Here is a 13,607-nt window from a genome sequence, read left to right as displayed (position 1 = left end):
TAACCCGTTCAAGACCAAAATCACAGGTTCAAGCTTTATTAACTCAATTTGAATACATAGATGTGTTCAACATGGTTTGTTTCTAAGAATCAAATATCACAGCGTGTGATTTCAATCCAAAAATATTATTTTTTTGAGTCATGAAATTTCGGTGCATTGTAGACCATTGATTTTTGAAGTCTTTCAAAAAAATATGCTTACATGTCACAATCACATGGTTCACAACTCATTCTCTACTAAACATACCATCTATCACATCCATAAGGTCCCTTCTACAAAAAAAAAAAATCTAAAAAATATGAAAAGTAGGTTATTTATGCCGCCCCCCCTCCAAAAAAAAAAAGGTTCTTTATGCTCAATAGTTTGATGCGACCAAATATTAACCCCTTTCCTACCACACTTAAAAATTTTGATGATCTCGTTGTCATAGGCCTAAGAAGGGAAAAAGAAGAAGAAATGAAAAGGTTGGTCATGCTTTTCACCTCTCTATCTGTTCTAGACAGAGAAAAGAGAACTTTAATTTGCTCTCTCTCTCTCTCTCTCTCTCTCTCTCTCTCTCTCTCTCTCTCTCTCTTATTGTGTGTTAGTGAGTGGCTTAGCACATGCATGGTATTAGTACATCAAACTGCTAAACCATTATAAAAAAACAAAGTTTGAATGTATGGTAAAGAAGATTATCAACAATAATATATTGTAAATAACATAATTAGAAGAAGACACATCTTATCTGATAACCAACTGGGGGGCACCACTTGTCTGGCTGGACCATGTAGTGCACTTCACCTTGTGTTGGGACGTTGCAGGTTCGAATCCCAAATGGTATGGTTGTATAACTGGTAGGGGTCTGCCTAAACCACAGTTTTCTCTGTCAAAAAAAAAAAAAACGCACACATCTCATAAATAGCAATCTATACGTGGCTTAGAGAGGACTATTGTGGTCCATAGTACCGTTCAAGTTTGGCTGGATTGGATAGTCACCTTTCCTAACTGAGGAGTACAGGATTTGAATCCTGTGGAAAGGGTTGCTTGGTCTCAAATGAGAATCCTTCTCCTCACTTCTCATGTGATTTCAAATCATATTGTCCACATGATTTGAAATCACGTGAAACGGAATCACATGACATGCATGCAAACGAGCTTCGTGGAATTTTCTCCTACACTTCCCATAAGCCATTAGCTAAAAAAATTAGGAAATGACGCCGATGCGACAACGGATTAGGTAAAACGTCAAAAACAGAATCCACACCTGTACGTGTTGTGAAACCAATGGAAAATGACGCTGATGCAACAGGGGACTAGGTAAAACACGTTTTTTACGTAAAAACATCAAACACAGAATCGACATCTGTATTACGAGACGTACCCACAACTGCTTTGGAGTACAAATAAGACAGGTGTTCCTTCTTGTGTTAGCTATTTACGTTAAAGGGCATTTTTTATGCAGAGCCACAGCTGACAGCCACCCATCTCGAGATATGCCAAGATAGGTGGCTGTCAGCTGCGCTGCATCATGCTGCGCCACTGCATATAATGTGAATACTTTACATAAACATTGTAACCAGCCAAACATCCTGACTACTCTTCTAGCATTGGAATTTCATGATAAACTAAAATGAAAATTCACTTTGTGTAAGGATATGTGGCCATAAGACATAACCCTTCCGACTAGGGGCGTAGCTAGGATTCATGTGAGGGGGGGGGGGGGGGGGAGGGAGGAATTTGGTGTGATAGTATAGGGTTCTCGGGGAGCGCTCCCGATTTTTTTTTTTTTTGAGATAAAATAAAAGATGGCTACAATTATTAATAAAAATCTATTTCATATGGACAAATCAAACTATTTGCTGCAGTCAGGGCTGGGCTACGTCTAGGCTACAAAAATGGATAAAAATCTATTTCATATGGAATCAGGGCTGGGATAGGACTGAGCTTTTAAATTTTTTATGCTTCCTACAACAAAGGTGTGCATGGAATCCAGCAGGCTGGACATAGCCACCAACACCATCAGAATTCTGCAAGGGTGGCGTATAGTGTCCTGCAGCATCCCGGTACAGGTGAGAGATGAGAGAAGTATTGTATAGATTTTATAGAATTTTTATTAAAAAAGAGTACAGTATAATTCAAATTACATAGCTAAATTGCTAGCAAAACTTGCAAAAATGCTTCCCGCCATGTGGCATTTATGGAAGCAGATCAGGTCATGCGAGCCTTTTTTATTATGCTGACATCGTGGCCATCCGATTTGCATTTTAAAAAGCTCAAAAGTCAACAAAACCACGTGGCATTCATCCAAAATGCAAACAGACGGCCACGATGTCTGCATGAGCAAAAACGCTCATGTTCAGCATGACCTGATCTGCTTCCGGCATTCATCCGAAAAGTGTGAGGAACAGTCACAATTTTAGCATGAGCCTTCTTCTCATTTCCAGCATGACCTGATCTGCTTCCCTTTGAGGGGCGTCTCCTCCTTGATCCACTCTCTTAAAAGGACTTGACTTCTAAGACTTCGGTCTTCTTTGAGAGACGGATCTTCTAGGCTTCTCTTAATTACAGATTTGCATCCATATACTGAATCTAATGCTGGATATGGATCCTGTATTCTAACACTTCCATCTTAATGCAAGACTCCCGAATAGAGCCTTAGGTGCACGTTAATGAGAAATGTGATAAATTAGACCCGGACAAAGCTACAAATACATTGTCATTGTTAATAGACAAACAAACACACAAAAAGGAAACGAGAAGGTAGTTGATAAAACTTACCCAATTATTATATATCATGCGAAAATGAATATAAGATATGTAAAATTGTAACATGCTATGTCACATGCACACCACTGACACATACAATCTCTATTCTAATACTTACCTCTAATAAAAATATATTCTAGATATTAAAATTAAAAATTAATTTTCACTAAAAATTCTAAATTCTAAATTTTTGTTGTATCTTATTTTTCAAAAAAGGAAAAAAGAAGATCCTACTACCATGTCAAACTCGTGCCTTGACCAAAAAACTGATATAACAACCTTTTTTCTTGGTTCTAGACCAAGCCCTATTTTTTTTAGAAGAGTTCATTTTTTTCACCACCATCTCTTGAATTAAGGTCTCAGAGTGAGTCAATGTATGAAGCTCATTCACGATCCCCAATATCTTAAAGGCAGCTGAAGTGGATCACTTACCAAGTTGGGTCATACATGTACCTTTGTGACATAGCATATGAGAAGCGAAGCAGGTTATATGTCTCCCCCCCCCCCGAAGACGCATTGTTTGCTACAGTGCGTGTTCGGGGGTCCAAATGAGCGCCATGTATATAAGCTCGTGGGGGCTTGTATCCCTGTGTGTATCGGCATCACTTAGCATCAGAGTCTGGTGCAGTTGCAAAGACTTAAGTGCCATTTTATGCTATTCCCGCTAAGAAACAACGGTTCAAGAAAAGGACAAAAATACCCTCCATCTACAAAAGTGAAACGACAGTTCGAGATTCTCCATCTAGAAAAGTGAAAACGCCGGTTCTAGAATGATGTTAACTCTTCAAAGTCCAAACATTCTGTTTTCGCTTTAAGTAGTAAACTTTTGCACCATCTGCTATAACAAGAGCTCTCTTTAACGACGCACCCTTTGTCGTCCCCTACTGCCTCTAGACCCTCCTTTGCCCTTGTCTACTTCCACTGGATCATTGCTGTTGTCGGAGCACCCTTTGTCGTCGTCTGCTAATGCCAGAACATCCTTTGTCGTCGTCTATATAGTGGTAGCATCGTTGCCACCATCGGTTGCATTTACCTTATGGGTGTTTCTCTTTCACTGTCGGATTACCAAAACTCGTATCATTTTGGTGAGTTTCGTGTAAGGTTTCATTTTGCAAACAAATTGATTTATAAATCTGAATGTTAAATCTTACAATTGGTTTTACTATTTATGCTAAATAACATCTATTTTTCTACTGAAACAAATCGATTTGTACCTATCCACCTTCTAGGCATCGAAAAACAGTTAGCGCAATTTGTTTTTATGAAGCAACAACGATTTATACGTTTGAAGCAGTAACGATTTAATGAAATTACCATGATTTATACTTAAGTTTGATAAATCGTACAACAATATTTATGTATGAAGCCCAAACGTTACAACGATATGTACTTATAAAGGTTGTGATTTCTACAACGATTTATACATTTAAAGCAGTAACGATTAATAAAATTACCACGATTTGTACTTAAGTTTGATAAATCGTACATCAATATTTACGCATGAAGCCCAAATGTTACAACGATATGTACTTACTTATGAAGGTTGCGATTGCGACAACGATTTATAAGTTTGAAGCAACAACAATTTATACATTTAAAGCAGTAGTGATGTGTATTTATAAAGTTACCTCAATTTGTACTTAAGTTTGCTAAATCTTACAACGATGTTTACTTATGAAGCCAAATATTGCAATGATTTGTAATGTTGGTGAGTGTTTGTCAAATTTGTGAGTATTTCTGCATACTTATTAATCAATTTTTTATATCATGTTACATTACAAGAAGCAAAAAAAAGAAGCATTGTGCCTTACAAGGATGTGTTTATTGAAACACATAAACGTAAGAGCACGAGAGATTTTGTATCAAAGAAGGTGAGAACGACAATGGTATGTATTTATTGTATTAATAAATATTATAATATACAAGTTACTTTGAATTATGTTATCATAAACATTATAATTATTAATTTATATTCTAATTATTACTTTATAGGAGTCATAAGAGCAGCAAATGATACAACGATATGACGATGACTCCACTCAGCATCCGTCTTTTGATCCTGCAGCATGGGTGACTGCTATAGGTGAACCCAAAAAAGGTCATGTGTTCGGGTTTGGGAGTAACATGAACACCATACCAGTCGTTGCCTCCTGCAGCCCGGGCTCACAGAGTTCTCCTGTCAGCATCAACTCCCAACGTCCTATTGATCCTGCTATGTCTTGGGATGGTGTTTATCAGCATCTTGAGGACAAAATGCAACACTTTTTAAATAAAGTCATTCCCAACCTTGTCCGTAATGAGTTGTGCAACTTTTTTCAAGACAGTAGAACTTCATTTGCATTCAATATGAGCTCAGGTACCCGTCAGGTATGCATGATTGAATTGTTATAAATGTTTTCTTATAATTTTGTTAATGTCCTTCAGTTTATTACTAGTCTATTTGTCGTTCAACCATTTACTTTGTTGCATTAGATTAGATGGATTGCATATAATTTATTTCATTATGTTTTGTTTATAAATACTAACATTTTGGTTCTTTTTTGAAGGATGATGGAGATGAGCAGCGTAGAGGAACTGATGGAGGCATGGAGGAAGGAGCAGATCGAGAAAATGAAGAGGATGATGCCCAAAATCTTGGCGAGGATTAGATTTTTTGTGTTTAATTTGTTTGACAAACTTGTAACTAATTATAACTTTGCAAGGACTGTACTTGGCAGTTAAAAGTTTGCTTAACTTAGCATTTATGTTTAATTTGTATGCATTTTTTATTTGTACTATTTTTTTATAAGCAGGATATATGAATTGTACGAGAAATTTTTCTCAATTTTCAAAATATTTCAATTTTTTTTTAATTTTTTATTACAAATTAGTGACAGAATAGTGACGGATATTATTTGTCGCTACTCCATCGCCAATTTGAGGTAGTCGTCGGTTTGCGGTGAAATTTAAGCCATTGCTAATTAGCGATGGATATTCATCCGTCAATGAATGGTAGCGACAAATTAAATTACGTTGCTTACCCAAATCAGTCATCATTTAACGATGAATTTGCGACATACATGATCCGTCGCTAAGCCATTGCAACATGGCGATGGATTGGCGGCTGATAAATTCCATCGCAATTTAGCGTCTAGGGTTATGCGACGGATGATATTTATCGCTAGTCCATCGTAAAATCTGTCCTAAACATGTACAATGATGGATTAGCGATGAATAACATCCATCGCCATTACGCATTTTTCTTGTAGTGCTATGAGAAGCGTGATGGCAATTTTTTTACTTGGAGAAACCGCCCCTAGCGCAGAGACCTAGATGGGCTGACTCAACTTGCCATACTTATGGTTAATGTCCTGTCATCGTGAGCTTACCCCATGACCCTAGAGAGCCAACGGTCTAGGCCCCCAACCCACTAAGCCAAACCCCTTGGGTCTGTTGATGGCAAATTTTGTCTATTGTATATCATAAACCTACAATCCACTTATCAATATAGGAGAACCCACAGGCCTTTGTGAGTAGGATCACGTGCTAATGATTTATTTACTCTCCTTTTCTTTTCTTTATGACGAGGAACCTCACCCACAAGTGGGTCACCCAATGAGTATATTATAAACCTAGGACCCATGGGCTTTTGTGAGTATGATCCAGTGCTAATGATTTCTCTATTCTCCTTTTCTTTTTCCTTTTTTTTATGATGAGGAACCCTGACCCAGAAGTAGTTCACCTAATGAGTATATCATAAACCTAGATTCCACTTACCTATATATGAGAACCCATGTGCCTTTGTGAGTAGGATCATGTGATAATGATTTCTTTACTCTCCTTTTCTTTTCTTTTTTTTTAATGTTGATCAGTAACCCTCACCCAGAAGTGGCCCAAGTTATTATAGAGCCCACCAGTTAAAAGCATCCGCATACCCATACCCATACCCAACAGGAGTCGAATTGTGAACAAAGAGGTCAGCACCTTCTCCCAAGGCTTGCTGTCATTCAAGAGACCTGGATGTGTAATGATCTCGTTATTCTTAAAATGCCAAACAATCCAATTCCCCTTAGGGAAAGTTACTTATTAGGGATCCATTTGGATCCCACTCAACCTTGCTCAACTTTAGTAATCACCATTCTAGAAAACCATGAACCCTCTTTAAACCTAATGCACTTGCAACCTTGTAGGACATGGAAGGTTGCAACTCCTTCATGGTCTCTTTAAAAGAAATAATAACTTGAATCTGTTTTTTAATCCATTGGTTATTACATAGCTAGGAACAACACAAACTAATTTGCCCAAATATGGATTGGAGCTCAAATAATTTCAGGCTCTGTTTTTGAGATGGTAAACAAGCTGAACGAGTCTGTTCGGGCTCGACTCGTTAAAGGTACACCCCAGCTCGAGCATGGCTTGTGAGCTCGTCATGAGCAGAGCCGAGCCCGAGTTTGGCGAGCCGATTACGAGCTGGCTTGTTTTCTTTAAAAAATAAATATTTTAAGTGTTTTTTAAGCTTGATAATATATAATATATAATACATATAATATATGCATAATAAATATATAAAACACATATAATATCTATATTATATAATATATATACAATAAATGTATAACATATATAATATATAATTATATAATATGTAAAAACAAGCTTATACGAGTTGAACCGAGCTTGCCATGTTTGTGCTCGGCTCATTTACTTTAAAAAAGCTGGCTCATAGCTTGGCTCGCCCAGCTGAACGGCAAGCTGCTCGTCTCGTTTCCCAGCCCTACTGGTAGCTGAAATAGGAGTTGAAGATTTAGGTTTAAATTTGGTGCAACTACCATAATGGTGGTTGTTTGGTAGAATAACGTCGAGAAGGTAGTTTATGGCAATGAGAAAGGACGTGAGATGGTCCTTTTTTGTATTTGCACTCAAAACCACAATTGGTAAAAGCCGTTTGCCAAAGCACGTACGTAGCTGCCAATTCCAGGAATTGGCGATTCTCACTTCTCCAAATCCATAAACTCCCTCTGATTCCCGGCTCCCGATCATCACCTAAACTTGGGTTTGGATAGGAAAAATGACAACAAAAGGAATTCTCGTTAAACCAGTGTTGATTGTAAAGCTTAAATCTATCCAGTTTGGAGAATCTAATGGAATTCTGATACTATCCAAACAAGAGAATTGTGGGCATCGTGAGAATTCATATCGAAACGCATTCTAATAGCAAAGCAAGTAGTTGAAGTTGGGGATGTTCTTTGCCTTCCTGTAACGCCAGACGGCCCATACCTATAATAGGATTATAGAGGAGGATTGATTTACTATTTCAAGGTAATTTTCAAATGTGTGTAAAATTTTGACTCTAAAAATTGGTTTGATCAAAACGGGCCCCTAGTAAGTAATTCTAACCTTTCCTGGGGGCCAAGGGGTAAACCCAGGGGGTTTTACACTGCCAAGACAGCAACCGCATGACAGGCAGAGTCAGTGCGGCTAGGTCTCTGATTCTAAAGGCGATTTCTCCGTGTAAATATAAAAAAAGTAATTTTTAACCTAAAAGACGCTATCATGTTTTTTAGTCCAATCAATAGGGCGCATTTGACGCCATGATGCAAGAGTTGGAAATGCCGACTCTGGCCTCCCAAGAATTTAAGACAAAACGGCTGGGGCCATTTTGTCCTTGAGGTGGGGCATTGCAAATGCAGGACAGTCTACGACAGGGACATCCGTGACTTTTGTTTTGCTTTTGCCCCACGTTTCAAACACCTCCTTAATTAAAGATCAAGAAAACATCACAAGTTATTTTACTTAGGGCACCTCAACATGTATCATGCAATTTTTATGAGACATTGTTGAGCTAACATCTCTTTTTCTTCACGTTTAGAAGCAAGAAAAACTCTCATAAGAAAAAAAAAATGTGCCTACTAATTAAAAGTTTTGATATGATAATTTTGTTGTGACGGCTGGGGGTTTTTCGGCAAAGCCACAATCGGCTCCCCTGTGTGTTAGTGGCCCTACATAAAAACAGAAAAGCAGAGCGGGAGCGTACCTGATGCCACCATTGATGGAGCTGTTGTGCTTGCCGGAGATGGTCGTCGGTCGGTTCTCTGCTCAATCGGACTGCTGCCCTCCACGAGCCCAGGCTACTGGATGCAGTCGGTGAGTAGACCTTCAATTTCCGTCATCGGGTCGCTCATGATACCCTGTTTTTATACGCATAGGGTGAGAACGGTTTGCATAACCGTTCCCCTTCATCTTATGCTGATTTATCGGCAGGATCATCCCTTATCGGGGATGTATCCACATTGTGGATAACCACCACGTTAGCCGTGGTGGTTAATCCAACATTCTCCCACTTGATCCAACGATAAATCTTTTTAACCAGAAAACCTTATGGAAATAACTTGATGAATAGATTGGCCTTTATAATCTATTCTAAAGGTCCTTAGTTGAATCTCTAATCCTTAGGAGATTGACAACAACCTTAATGAGAATCAAAAACTGAAAGTGATCACTTTATTAATATATGCATATGTCAAAAAGAGTTTAACAATCCCATCCTCATTACATGTTCGGAATATAATCCCGGTGCTAGCCCTTTAGTAAGAGGATCAACGATCATCTATTTGGTACCAATATTGACAATATGCACTAAATGATTATCCGTCCTTTCTTTAACAACAAAATACTGCAATTCCATATGCTTGCATGACATAATATTTTTGTTGTTGTTCGAAAAAGACACCGCAACTTCATTATCACAGTGGACCTTCAGTGGCTTCCCAATGGAATCAACCACCATTAACTATAATATGAAGTTCTTTAACCATATAGCCTGCGAAGTAGTCTCGTACAATGCAATGAATTCTGCCTCCATGGTGTGGCAGCAGTGGTCGTCTGCTTTCCACTCTTCCAAGAGATCGCTCCCCCAGCAAGTAAGAAGACGTACCCAGTAGTACACTTTCTACTATCAAGGCATCCTCCTAAATCCGCATCTGAGTAGCCAATGACCTCGAGGTGATCAACTTTATGATACGTTAACATATAGTCTTTTGTCCTTTGCAAGTACCGCAAGACTTTCTTGGCAGCCTTCCAATGGGGTAAACCTAGGTTAGACTAAAATCTGCCAAGTACCCCTACTGCAAAAGAAATATCTGGTCGAGAACATGTCTACGCGTACTGCAAGCTGCCAACAACTGATGCTTATGGATAAGCACTCATCTGTGCTTTGTCAATATCATTCTGTGGACAATCCTTTAGGCTCAGCTTGTCACCTTTTGATATGAGTGTAGAAGTAGGAGAACAATTCTCTATCCCATATCGCTTTAACACCTTTTCTATATAGGATCTCTGAGAGAGGCCTAAAACACCTTTTGCTCTGTCTCGACGAATCTCAATGCCAAGAACATAAGCAGCCTCACCCATATCTTTCATATCAAAATGTGATGCAAGAAACTGTTTTGTCTCTGAAAGTAACTTTATATCGTTGGTTGCAAGTAAGATGTCATCCACATACAACATCAATATAATGAACTTACTCCCACTTTCCTTAAGGTATATGCATTGATCAATAATGTTTTCTGTAAACCCGAAAGTCACAATGACTTGGGAAAAATTAATATACCACTGTCAGGAGGTCTGTTTAAGTTCATATATTGATTTGTTAAGCTTACAAACCAAACAATCATTTTCAGAGAAACCAAGAGGTTGTTCCATGTATACCTCTTCATTCAGATCCTCGTTGAGGAATGTTGTTTTCACATCCATCTGATGTAGCTCTAAGTCATAATGAGCTACGAGGGCCAGAATAATCCTCATTGACTCCTTAGTTGAGACAGGAGAAAATGTCTCATTATAGTCAATGCCCTCCATCTGGGTGAATCCTTTAGCAACCAATCTTGCTTTATGTCTCTCTATGTTACCTTTGGAGTCCTTCTTGTTCTTAAAGACCCATTTACACCCTACGAGCTTTACTCCTTTAGGTAACGTGACAAGATCCCACACTTGATTTTTAGCCATAGAGTCTAACTCTTCTTTCATGACTTCAATCCAGTGCGAAGATTGTTTGCTTTCAACAGCTTCCATAAAAGTCAACGGGTCATCATCCATATCTATGAATCACCAGGCTCCTGAAGGTACATCACATAATCAGGATGTATGGCAGATCTTCTAATCCTTGTAGATCTCCAAACAGGTCGTTCCTCAGGCTCAGATGGAACCTGATCATCATGTTCGTGCTCTTCCGCATTGTCCACAATAGGTTCACTTTGGATTTGTGCATTAACAATCGAATGATCAACCACACCATCAATAGGAATAACAATGTGATATCTTTCGATGTTTTCCTTAACAGGTGATGAAACTGGATCCTGTATTTCCTCAAAACCAATGCTTTCAAGTGCACTCAATCCTACTGAACCATCTTCTAGGAACTTAGCCTTATCCGTTTCAACAATCTGTGGTGAGTGAGATGGGCAATAAAATTTGTACCCTTTTGATCTTTCTGGATAACTAATGAAATATCCACTGGTTGTTCTTGGATCAAAGGCTTTAATGTGGGGGTTATATAGTTTAGCCTCTGCAGGACATCCCCATATGTGCATATAAGACATATATGGTTTCCTACCTGTCCACAGCTCCTAAGGAGTTTTAGGCATAGATTTCGTAGGAACCTTATTCAAAATATGCACAGCTGTCCTTAAGGCTTCACCCCACAACTTTATGGGAAGTGTTGAATAATTCAACATGGCCCTGACCATTTCTTTAAGCGTATGATTTCTCCTTTCAGCTACATCATTCGGATAAGCACTACCAGGCATGGTATATTGAGGCACAATGCCTTCCTCTTTAAGAAATTGCGCTAATGGTCTTTCCCTTTGCCCCATCTCATTAAACCTACCATAATATTCATCACCTCTATCAGACCTGACTATTTTAATAACCTTATCGGTTTGTTTCTCTAGTTCTTTCTTAAATTCCTTAAACATCTGAAAAACATCAGATTTTTCGAAAATCAAGTAGAGATACATATACCGAGAATAGTCATCAATAAAGGTGACGAAATATTTTTTGCTTGTGTAACAGGGAGAAAACGGTCCACATACATCCGTATGGACTATTTTTAATATCTCACTACTGCGTTTGACACCCTCTTTATATGTGTTTGTATGCTTAGCCTTTATGCAATCAACACATGGGTCATTGTCAGTAAAATCTAGAGATTGCAAGATCCCTTCATTTACCAGTCTCCTTATTCTCTTTTCAGAGATATGACCCAACCTTCGATGCCAAAGCATGTAAGATTTATCATCTGTCATGCTACGTTTATTTCCAACCAATGCATATTCTAAAGTCAAAGACTTCTGAGTTTGGATCTTCACATTCAATCTATATAAACCATCATAAACTGATGCAGAACCAATTTCAATTGAATTTCTGAATATGAACAATTTAAAATTTTCAAACTTAAAACAATATGCAAATTTATCCAACTTTGAAATTGAAATTAAGTTTCTACTATACGATGGAATATAAAATACATCATGAAGATCTAAAACTACGCCTGTATCCAGAGTAATCCTGCAGGTTCCAACACCCTTCACATGTGAACGCATCTTGTTTCCCGAATAGATGCTTTTCTCATCCATTGTTGGTTCCCTTCTGCTCAGGAACAACTGTAGACAGTTGAAAATATGAACAGTAGCACCAGAATCAATCCACCAGCTATTTTCAGAAATTCATAATAAATTACATTCATGAGAAACAAATGACAAATTACCTCTCTTTTCCAACCACTTCTTGTACTTTATGCAATCTGCCTTTATGTGTCCCTTCTTCTTGCAAAAGAAGCACTTTATGGAAGCAGAGTTAGATTGCTTGTCTTGGGATGACTTATCCTCAGTTGACTTCTTCCTAGCATTTCTCTTAAATGCATTCTTCCTTGGTCCTACCTTGGACGTATGAGAAGCCATATGTGCACTATGCACCTTCTCACCTTTCATCATCTCTTCTTCTTCAACACACTTAGACATAAGTTCATTAAATGTTCATTCATCATTATGCGTGTTGTACGAGATTTTGAAAGGTCTGTATTCCAAGGGTAAGGATGTTAGGACTAAATGCACTAGGAAAGAATCAGAGATGGTAAGCTTCATGTCATTCAGCTGAGATGCTATGTTCCTCATCTCCAAAATATGCTGACGAATGTTTCCCCCTCCAGTATATTTCATAGATATCAGTTTTGACATCAGGGTACTAGCTCTGGCCTTGTTTGAACTCACAAACTGTGCCTCAATGACATTCATGAATTCTCTCACTGTTCTGTATTGTGGGATAGCACTTCGAATGTTCTTAGCTACTTTAGATTGCAAAAGCAACAAGCTAAGTCTATTCGAGTGCTCCCACTTCTCAAAAGCAATCTTTTGATCAGCGGTACTCTGATCAGTGAGGGCAGGGAGTTCATTTATCCTTAGGGCCAGATCTAGATCCATATACTCTAATGCAAATAAAAAAGTTTCTTTCCAATCACTAAAATTGGATTCATCTAGAAAAGGTGTAGAGCTTGAGCCATCTAAAATCACAGAACTAGAAATTGCATGACAAAAGACATGTATCAGAAAGCATTCATACGAGACTAAAACTTTAGTGCAAAAAACAAAATAATAAAGGCCCTTGATATGCTTCTTTCCAGGCGAGTGAAGGGGGTCATCGGAGTCCTACTTTGGTAAGAGTTCCGACACGCGAAACCACTTCGGCTACCGACCATATTCGGTAAAACTAAGGTTCTTGTGAAGATAGACCATCAACACAAGGTACCTTTGGAAACCCTGAAACCCTTATTTATTTATTTATTTTGTCTGTCGCCCGACGACGACAGTCGCCGGCTACCGTCGACA

This window comes from Nuphar pumila, chromosome 7, assembly GCF_984573655.1.
Source record: "Nuphar pumila chromosome 7, dmNupPumi1.hap1.1, whole genome shotgun sequence".
In the NCBI taxonomy this organism is placed as follows: Eukaryota; Viridiplantae; Streptophyta; class Magnoliopsida; order Nymphaeales; family Nymphaeaceae; genus Nuphar; species Nuphar pumila.
This window is presented reverse-complemented; position numbering follows the sequence as displayed.